Source organism: Gossypium hirsutum, chromosome A08, assembly GCF_007990345.1.
Source record: "Gossypium hirsutum isolate 1008001.06 chromosome A08, Gossypium_hirsutum_v2.1, whole genome shotgun sequence".
NCBI lineage: Eukaryota > Viridiplantae > Streptophyta > Magnoliopsida > Malvales > Malvaceae > Gossypium > Gossypium hirsutum.
Window position 1 is genome coordinate 81,359,463 of NC_053431.1, and position 9,214 is coordinate 81,368,676.

Here is a 9,214-nt window from a genome sequence, read left to right on the forward strand (position 1 = left end):
GGTAATCTTGTTATACGATATGTGGCTCGAGAGAGTGTTTCTTGGTTAAGTGTCCTAAAGGGTTCCCTTGAATAAGAAATTGACGGATTGTTGGATCGTACACTTTGAGTGTACTACTTGAGCATTCATCGGAATTCAATGATTCAATGGACATAAAACTCTTGACATGGTATAAGAACCTTGAGATGAAATGATAATGACGTGAAAGAATATTGCTTGATGAGCTCATCTATGTTATTTGATTGGTATGAAGATTTTGGTGACTAACATGTTTGATTGAATGTACGTGATTAGGCAATTTAGCCAAATGGATGGAACATAACATTGTATGCCTAGATTTAATAAGCAAGATTGGTAAGTTTAGTTTCCGTTATACGAACCTACTAAGCATGTAATGCTTACTCCATTTATTTTTCCCTATTTTATAGTGCTCGAAAGCTCGTCAAGGTTGAAAGATCATTGGAGCATCGTCACACTATCAACTAGCATTTTGGGTATATTTAGTGAAATAATTTTGGTATAATGGCATGTATAGGACAACTTGGCCAATAGTGACTTGAAATGTTATTTTGTAACCTAGCTATTGGAATGGCTAGTAATGGTTCATTTTGGTATGACTCAGTATATTTCTATGACATATACATATATACACGTGTCATGTTATGAATATGTTATCAAAGGTTGCTATTGCCTAAGTTAATCCAAGGTAAGTTAATACACATATGTATGTAATGGTATGCCTTGTTAAATGATGATTTTGCCTATTTCAAATGCTTGGAATGGTTGGTATTGGTTGCGTGTTTCAAGAGCAGGTTTTGGATGAAATTTTGGGTGAGAAATAAAGCTAGAAATTGCTTCATTTTGTCCACACGGGCAGACACATGGGTGTGTGTCTAGACCGTGTGTGACACACGACCTAGTAACATGGGCATGTGTTAGACCGTGTGTCCCCTGCACCTTAATTTTGAGAAACAAAATGCTCAGAATTGAGCACATAGGCAGAGACACGGGCGTGTGTCTCAGCCGTATGTACCACACGACCTAGAACATGGACGTGTGTCTTGGCCGTGTGAAACTTGCACCTAATTTCGATTTGAATTAATTAACCACACGGCCTAGCACATGGGCGTGTGGCATGGTTGTGTGTGCAAGTTAGAGAGTTACACAGGGTTGAACATGGCCTCCAACACGGGTGTGTCCTAGGGTCACACGGGCGTGTCCATTGGACCACACAGGCGTGTGAGCCCTATACCTTGGAAAATTTTTGAAAAGTCACGAAAAATTCTTAGAGGTCTTGGTTAAGTCCCGTCTTGATTCTAATGCTCGTATTGGACCTCAAGGGTCCAATTAAGGGATATTTTGAATGATCTCGATAGATGAATAGTAAATTATAAGAAGTATCTGTAAAATGTTTTGAAATTCCGGTAATGCTCTGAAACCCGTATTTCGAAGACGAATACGGGTTAGGGGCGTTACAGTTGAGAAGTGATGATTAAAATTAAATATATTAGACTAAATGCAATGATCCCTAAAATAAATTATCCTAAGTATGGAAACTATATGAATGAAATAGATTTTAGCAAAATTAAACACAATTTGCAACGATTATAACATAAATAAACTAGGGCAATTACTTTAATTAAACTCAATTTATTATCAACATGCTTAATAACATTCGAAAAAACATTCCATGGCAACTCGATCTTTCATGAATTTGGAAACCACATCAGGTCTTTTCTGAATCCTTTAATTAGTAATTACGCATTTTACTGATCCTTATTTACTAAGGGTTTCTTAGCATTCATGTGAGGTAACTGGGACGTGTTAGGTTTGAAACAGTTTAATCACACAAATCTAAAATCTATGCAGATAACAGAGCTTGGTTAGAGTTGTTATGCAACCTGCAATTTAATTGGGTTAGGATCTAAATTGATAATGCACATTTCAATTATGTGTCCACTAGCCGTTATCTGGTTAGGATCACTCAGCTAATTTAGGTGCATTTCAATCACGTATGAATGAAATACATACTTGATTTTAATTAAAAATATAATCGATTGAGGCACAAACATTATAAGCATGAATCAAATAAATATTATTTAATCAGAACAATCATCCTAGCTTAAATAAAATTAAGCTAACATTGTTGTAAACAAGAACAAAGAACACATAGCAAACATTTTTAGATTGAATTAAGGAAAAGAAATATTAAACCCAAATCAGAGTGGCTGTCACCCAAGACTCTAACCGACGAGGCTCCTTTACCCCTTCACTTTGCTCCTTTGCTGATGGCTCTCTAAGGTGGCTTACCAAGGGCTCTTTAAGAGGCTTAATTTCTAAAATCTCTATGAAGAGATGATGCTAGGCGTGGGGAATAGAAAATGCTAAAGAGAATAGAGAGAGAAGAAAGAATGATGATGAATGAAGGATGAGGTATGAGGGAATGAATGGGTCTTATTTATAGGTGAAGAGAGGTGGGTAGTTTGCTAAAAATAGCTAGGTTTAATCTCTTCACACTTCTTCCATGAGTGGTCGGCCACAATTAGTGGAATTTGAGCTGAATTTTACTTTATTTTTAAGCAACTTAAATGCCATAATAACTCAAGACTGAGACTCGGTCAAATGTAAATCTTCGGGCAAATCTTTAATTTCTTCAATAATGCAAGGACCTTGTGCAATTAAACCAAAAAGTGGTTTAAGAGGACAACCACGTGTAGCCAAATTTGGGTTGACTTGGTCTTCAATTTGGATGATTTTTGTAATCCAACAAAGCTATCAGACTTGTCCAAAAAAAATCAATAACTTAAAGGACCAAAGAATAAAATTTATCCAATTTAAATAATTAATTACAACCTAAATTATTAATGAAATGTTTAAAATAATTTATTAAATATAATTTTATATTTTATTATTTAATTTAATCATGTATGGCCCATTTTATGTCTTAAAAAATGTAATATGTTCAAATTAATAAAAAAATAAGCCATTTTATGCATGAAAACTATATAATAAAGCATAAAATCACATTTTAATAATTTCTATGTCCTAATTTCATATTTTCACATATTTCATTAATTTATTAAACAATTACTTAGTTTTAACAATGAATTTAAGCAAAAAGGTGATAAATTACATAGGAAAAATCCTATATATTTTTCAGTTTACAACGTTCTTCTCCTAGTTAGGAAAGTTCTTCCCAGGATGATCAGCATTTCCTTATCTGTTTCAAAATCTAAGACAATGAAATCAACAAGAAAACTAAATTTATCAACTCTTACCAAAACATCCTCAATCTTTCGTTCTAGGTATGCTAAAGATCGATCCGCCAACTGGAGTGTCACAGTAGTGGGTCTTACTTCACCTATTCCTAACAGTTTGAAAATAGATTTGAGCATCAAGTTGATGCTTGCTCCTAAGTTGCACAAAGCTTTACCATAGTAAGATTCTCCGATATTTCAGGGTATGGTAACATTTCCAGGGTTCTTTAGTTTCAGAGTTAGCTAGTTCTGTAAGAACACATTGCACTCCTTCGTTAAAGCGACAATGTCATACTCACTAAGTCTTTTCTTCTTCGAAAAAATGTCCTTCATGAACTTCACATAATTGGGCATTTGCTCTAAAGCCTCTACCAACGAGATGTTAATGTGTAGTTGCTTTAGAACATCCAAAAACTTGAATTGCACCTCCTATTTCTACTTATTTGGTTGGAACTTTTAAGGATACAGAGGTATTGGAACTTTGGATTGAATCGACAACTTTTCCAAGGAGATAAATATACATCCAAAGAATATGTTAGCTTTTTAAAATTTACTGGGTTAGATTTTACCTCATCAGACTTTGTAAGTTCTGGCTCTACTGGTGTAGGAATTTCAACTGTTTATTGACTTCCCTTATTCTCAATAGGTTCATCTCCAATCAAAAATATCTTGGGCTCCAAAGTCTTACCACTTCATAAATCTACTACCTTACAATGTTCCTTACCCAATTTCCTTGGGTTTTCTCTTTCGCTCGATAAGGTTCCTTGCGGTCGGTTATGAAGCTTCGTAATTAACTAACCCATTTAGTTCTCCAAATTTTCAGTGTTGCTGCTTGCATTTAGATTAAGGCGTCATTCTTAGCCATGTATGCCTTTAACAAGTTCTCCAAACTATTAAATGGCTCAACTTGAGGTGGTTTTGGAGCTTATTAATTGAACCTTTGGGATTGGTTAGGTTTATGTTGCATGTAGTTGTTGTTCGGTCCATTTCCTTTGTTACTCCAAGAAAAATCCGGATGATTGTGCCATGAAGGATTGTAGAAGTTGGACTATAGTTCTTGTCCACTTTTATTTTGGTGTTGATTCCTTACATAATATACTGATTAGGGATTTGATGGACGGTTCTTAAAAGAATGGCCATCCCTACAATATAGCAGGAAATAACCTCAAATTAACTCGGTGGTTAGGTTGTAAAATTATTTAAACCATTAGCGGTAAACTGTTTCAACATTGAAGAAATAAAAGATACTTGAGCTAAGAGTGATGTTAGCTCGTCTATTTCGTACACTCTAGCTACCCGTCTTCCTGAAGTTGCTCAATTTGTTTTCCATTGATAGTTGTTACTAGCAATCCTCTCAATGATCTCGTAAGCCTTATTATAAGACTTAGACAAAAGAGCATTATTTGTAGAAGCATCAACCATCAATCTTGTGTGTGCGCTGAGACCATTATAAAACTTCTCTAATTGGATGCAATATGGAATCCCATGATGAGGACACTTACGAAGTAATTTCTTGAATCTTTTCCACACCTCGTACAAGGATTCGTCATCCAATTGTTGAAAAATGGTGATCTCATTTCACAACTTAGTGTTTTTGCTTGGTGGAAAATACTTAACCAAAAATGATTCTGCTAATTCTTACCATGTAGATATTGAACTTGGGGACATTGAATTAAGCAGCGCTCGTGTTCGATCTTGCAACGAGTATGTAAAAAAATTCAATCACAATACATCTTTAGTCACACCAACTATCTTAAAAGAATCGTTCACCTACATAAATAATCGAAGGTAAAGGTGTGGATCTTCCATGGGCATTCCACTAAATTAGCCGAGCATTTGAAACATCACTGGTTTCAATTCAAATTGTGGTGCATCAATTTCTAGTCTCCTAATTCCTAGATTTAATTCATTGAAGAGTGGGACAGCATATTGTCTTATGGCACGATCCCTATCATCAGTAATAAGGATAAGATTGTGCACATGATTTGTAACAGCCTATTTTTAGGTCAAATAGGAATAGTGGTTTTGGGACCACAAATCTGAAGTTAAAATATTTATTTTATTATTTTAATAAGGTATACAGCATGATAGATTAATTATGTTAAATTTTTGTTAAGAAATTTTATTGTTTAAATGCTTAATTCGGTAAAAAAGACTACATCGCGTAAAGTGTAAAACTTGTGTTTTATTAGCTAGAAGTGCCAAATAGCTATAGAACATTAAACTAAAGGTCCTTAAGTGATAAATAGTCCATTTGTAGTTAGTGGATGATGATAACGTGGAAAATGGTGTAATTTTGAATTATTTTTAAGGTTAAAATGGTAAATGGTTAATAAATGTTATTATAATTGAAACAAAAACGTAATTTTTGTTTATCATCTTCACTTAGCCAATTCTAAAAGTTGAAAAATAAGAAAATTTTTCTTCCTAGGGTTCGGTCACTTGAACATCAAATTGTTAAGTGATTTTGACTTGGTTTTTGATAATTTCTACATTTTTTAGCTCGTTGCATCTTAATCTAGCTAGCCCGTACCTTCATTTTTGAAATTGTTATAGATTTTGCATGATGCCATTGTTGAATGCTTGAGTATTTAAATGTTTAATGATATATTTTGGATGTTTGATGATAGTTAAACTAGTTTTGTAAAATGATTTTTTAACAAAAATGTCAAAAAGGGATTAAATTGAAAAATTTGTAAAATTCATGGATGAAATGTGAAATAAATGTAAAATATGGACTAGTAGGGAACTCATTGAAATTTGGCTGTCATGGGTTATGGCCTAATTGTGCAATTTTGCATTTCTATGTGTTAAGGACTAAATTGCAAAGTAGTCAAAAGTCTAGGGGTAAAATTGTAAATTAGCCAAAATGAATGTTTTTGTAGCACCCCTTACCCGTATCCGAAGCCGAAATAGGGTTCGAGGCATTACCGGACTTATATTTTAATATTTTTTCACATTCAAAAGATAAATCTTGCATACAATTTAAAATTTTCACACATTCATTCATACCATGAAGACATATTTCTCAAAAATAAGCTTATACCATGCCTGAATATACACAAACATTAACATCATTAACAAGCCATTCTTGCATGGCTACATATACAAATCAAAATGAACCACATTGAATTTAGCTTATACATGCCACATAACGAAAAACTTAAAGCTTTTAATTACCGAAGTGATAACTAGATAGTGTGATGTGGTCTCCAACGACTTCCAACCCGAGCAAGTCTCCGAAACTCTATGAACATAGGAAAAACACACAGAGTAAGCTTAGAAAGCTTAGTAAGTCATAAGCAAATAAATCATTTAAATGATATTTACAAATCATTATCATTAAACCAAATTTAACAAACATCAATCACTTATACAATCTTGTACTCGTAAATTCATATAACCACATTAAGTAGCTTCTCTTATCTTATTTATCAATGAATATATATATATCACGTTTTCACATTCGAAAGACAATCGTTAACTCAATCATATAAATCAAGTTTGCACATAATCATTACATGAATAACCAAAACATGTAATGGTTCACTAACCACTTCATATTTAACTTATCCATTTGGCTACATTTCAATTTCATATATATAGAGAGCACATATTCACATTTCATTTTCTTATAAATCACATATTATCTTACACATATATATTACTTTCCATTTCCCAAAACCATGTTTCTCATTTCATAATTCCCATGCTCAAAATATAGGACCACAATTCGTATAACAAACATATATGTATCACTCCATTTATTTATACATTCACATCATTTGATGTCATATATTGCACATATTATCACTTGAAACATAATCACCTTTCATTTCTTAATTTCATAATCGAAACACATGTACCTGAATTATATATCCATAGATCATAATCATATTCACTTTCATTACTCAATTTCATAAACATTGCAACATACCTGAATCGGATGCACATTTATATATTCCTTTACTTCTCAGAATACTAGTTGAACCATTCGAAAACAAAGACGATACTCGGATATCTCTGGAAGCTCGTACAATTAAATTTTAAGTCACATACTTTCATATAATGATAGAAATCGACCGAATAGGTCATGCTCTTATTCGTAGATATAGTAATCATTCACACATATATATATCGTTCTTTGATACTAATAATTCACCTTAAAAATCAATTCACATGCGAGTACCTAATACGTACCTGATTATCATAATGTATCATACATAATCAATAGTAGTTTACCTTGAACATTCAAATTCATAATCTTACTTGAATCACCGGCATTAAGCCTGCTAGGTTTAAAACCCGAATCCAGTCACCAGCACAAAACCTGCGGGACTTTAAGCTTGAATATAGTACCAGCACTAAGCCTGCGGGATTTAACCCGGATATAATACCAGCACGAAGCTTGCGGGATAAAACCTGGATATAATACCAGCACGAAGCCTTCAGGATAAACCCGGATATAATACCAGCACAAAGCTGCAGGATAAACCCGGATATAATACCAGCACTAAGCTTGCGGGATAAACCCGAATATAATACCAGCACTAAGCCTGTGAGATAAAACCCGGATATAATCCCAGCACGAAGCCTGTGGGATAAACTCGGATATAATACCAGCACTAAGCCTGCGAGATAAACCTTGATATAATACCAGCACAAAGCCTGCGGGATTTAACCCGGATATACATCAAATATCATGCATATTTAATCATATATTAACACATGTCATTCAACATATCACATTAGTAGTCATTTGCTACATTCGGATACAAGCTCCATATGAACATCATCATTTACTTTTCGGTTCAAAAGTCATACATAAATATCACATATCCATTTCACCATTCAAGCTTAACCCATAGTGACCATTCAACTATATGTCATATACATAAATTATTTATCACACAACTTAATTCAAGTAGAACCAAAAGGTCACAATCCATCTAATGTATACATATCAAGGCATCATCAATTATATACTAAAGGTGACTACTTAAAACTTACCACGGATGAAGACGAACAAACTGAGACGGCTATTTGAAAAATTTAGATTTTTTTTTCTTCCGATCCAATTCTGATTTCCTCTTTTCTTGATTTAAATTAATATAAATTAAACTTATTTAATCTCACATATACTCAAATTCGCCCAAAAACACATAAAAAGGGCAATTTGCACATTAGCCCCTAATATTTCACATTTTCACAAATTAGTCCCTATTTCCAAATAGCACAAAATACACAAAATCTCATCAAACCCGTGTTAGACCGAATTTACCTTAGGCCTTAGTAGCCCATTTATTCAATTTATTTCACACTCAGAACAAATTCTCCAAAGCTCAATTCAATTCAGTAACATATATATATTTATTTACAACTTGATTCAGTACATATAATGCACATACATTAATACATCCAAACCTGAAATATTAGCAACCATTACTGAATGGTCAAGTTATTCCACACGGATTATTAGACAAAAATATACAAGTACATACAAGCATTACCAAATGACTGAATCTCCATTGTATTTAAAAATAATTCATGCACCACTCATTTAACTATTAATAGTCATTTACTAAGTACCAATGCCGAATAGAAATATGTCAAGTTCACATGCTATGAATCATGCTAAAATGTCATTTTCAAAACCAAATTGTTTTTCATCTATTCGGCTAGCAAATTATATAAAAAAAATATTTTATACCAATTTTATAACCAAATAGTCATGTTAACTAAACACCTTAAACTTAACTTAATAATTAACAAATCAACTATAATTCATGAATATTCTTGTCTTTGTAAATGCACCAATAAATCCAACTATACAAGCAATGATTTATTCATCACTTAGCTTATCCAATTAAGCCACAACCGAAAACACATTCATCAACAGAATCATTATTTAACCAAAACATGAAAAATCTATTAATACATATTTATTTTTCATCATT

The 9,214-nt window shown here is 33.0% G+C and overlaps 1 non-coding gene across 1 annotated transcript; it reads left to right on the forward strand.

Annotated features, from left to right (window-relative positions):
• Positions 1-4,737: 4,737 nt before the first annotated feature.
• LOC121205141 (small nucleolar RNA R71) lies at positions 4,738-4,844 on the forward strand. Its single transcript, XR_005900225.1, has one exon. It is a non-coding gene; the product is annotated as a small nucleolar RNA R71 (small nucleolar RNA).
• The last annotated feature ends 4,370 nt before the right edge of the window (positions 4,845-9,214 follow it).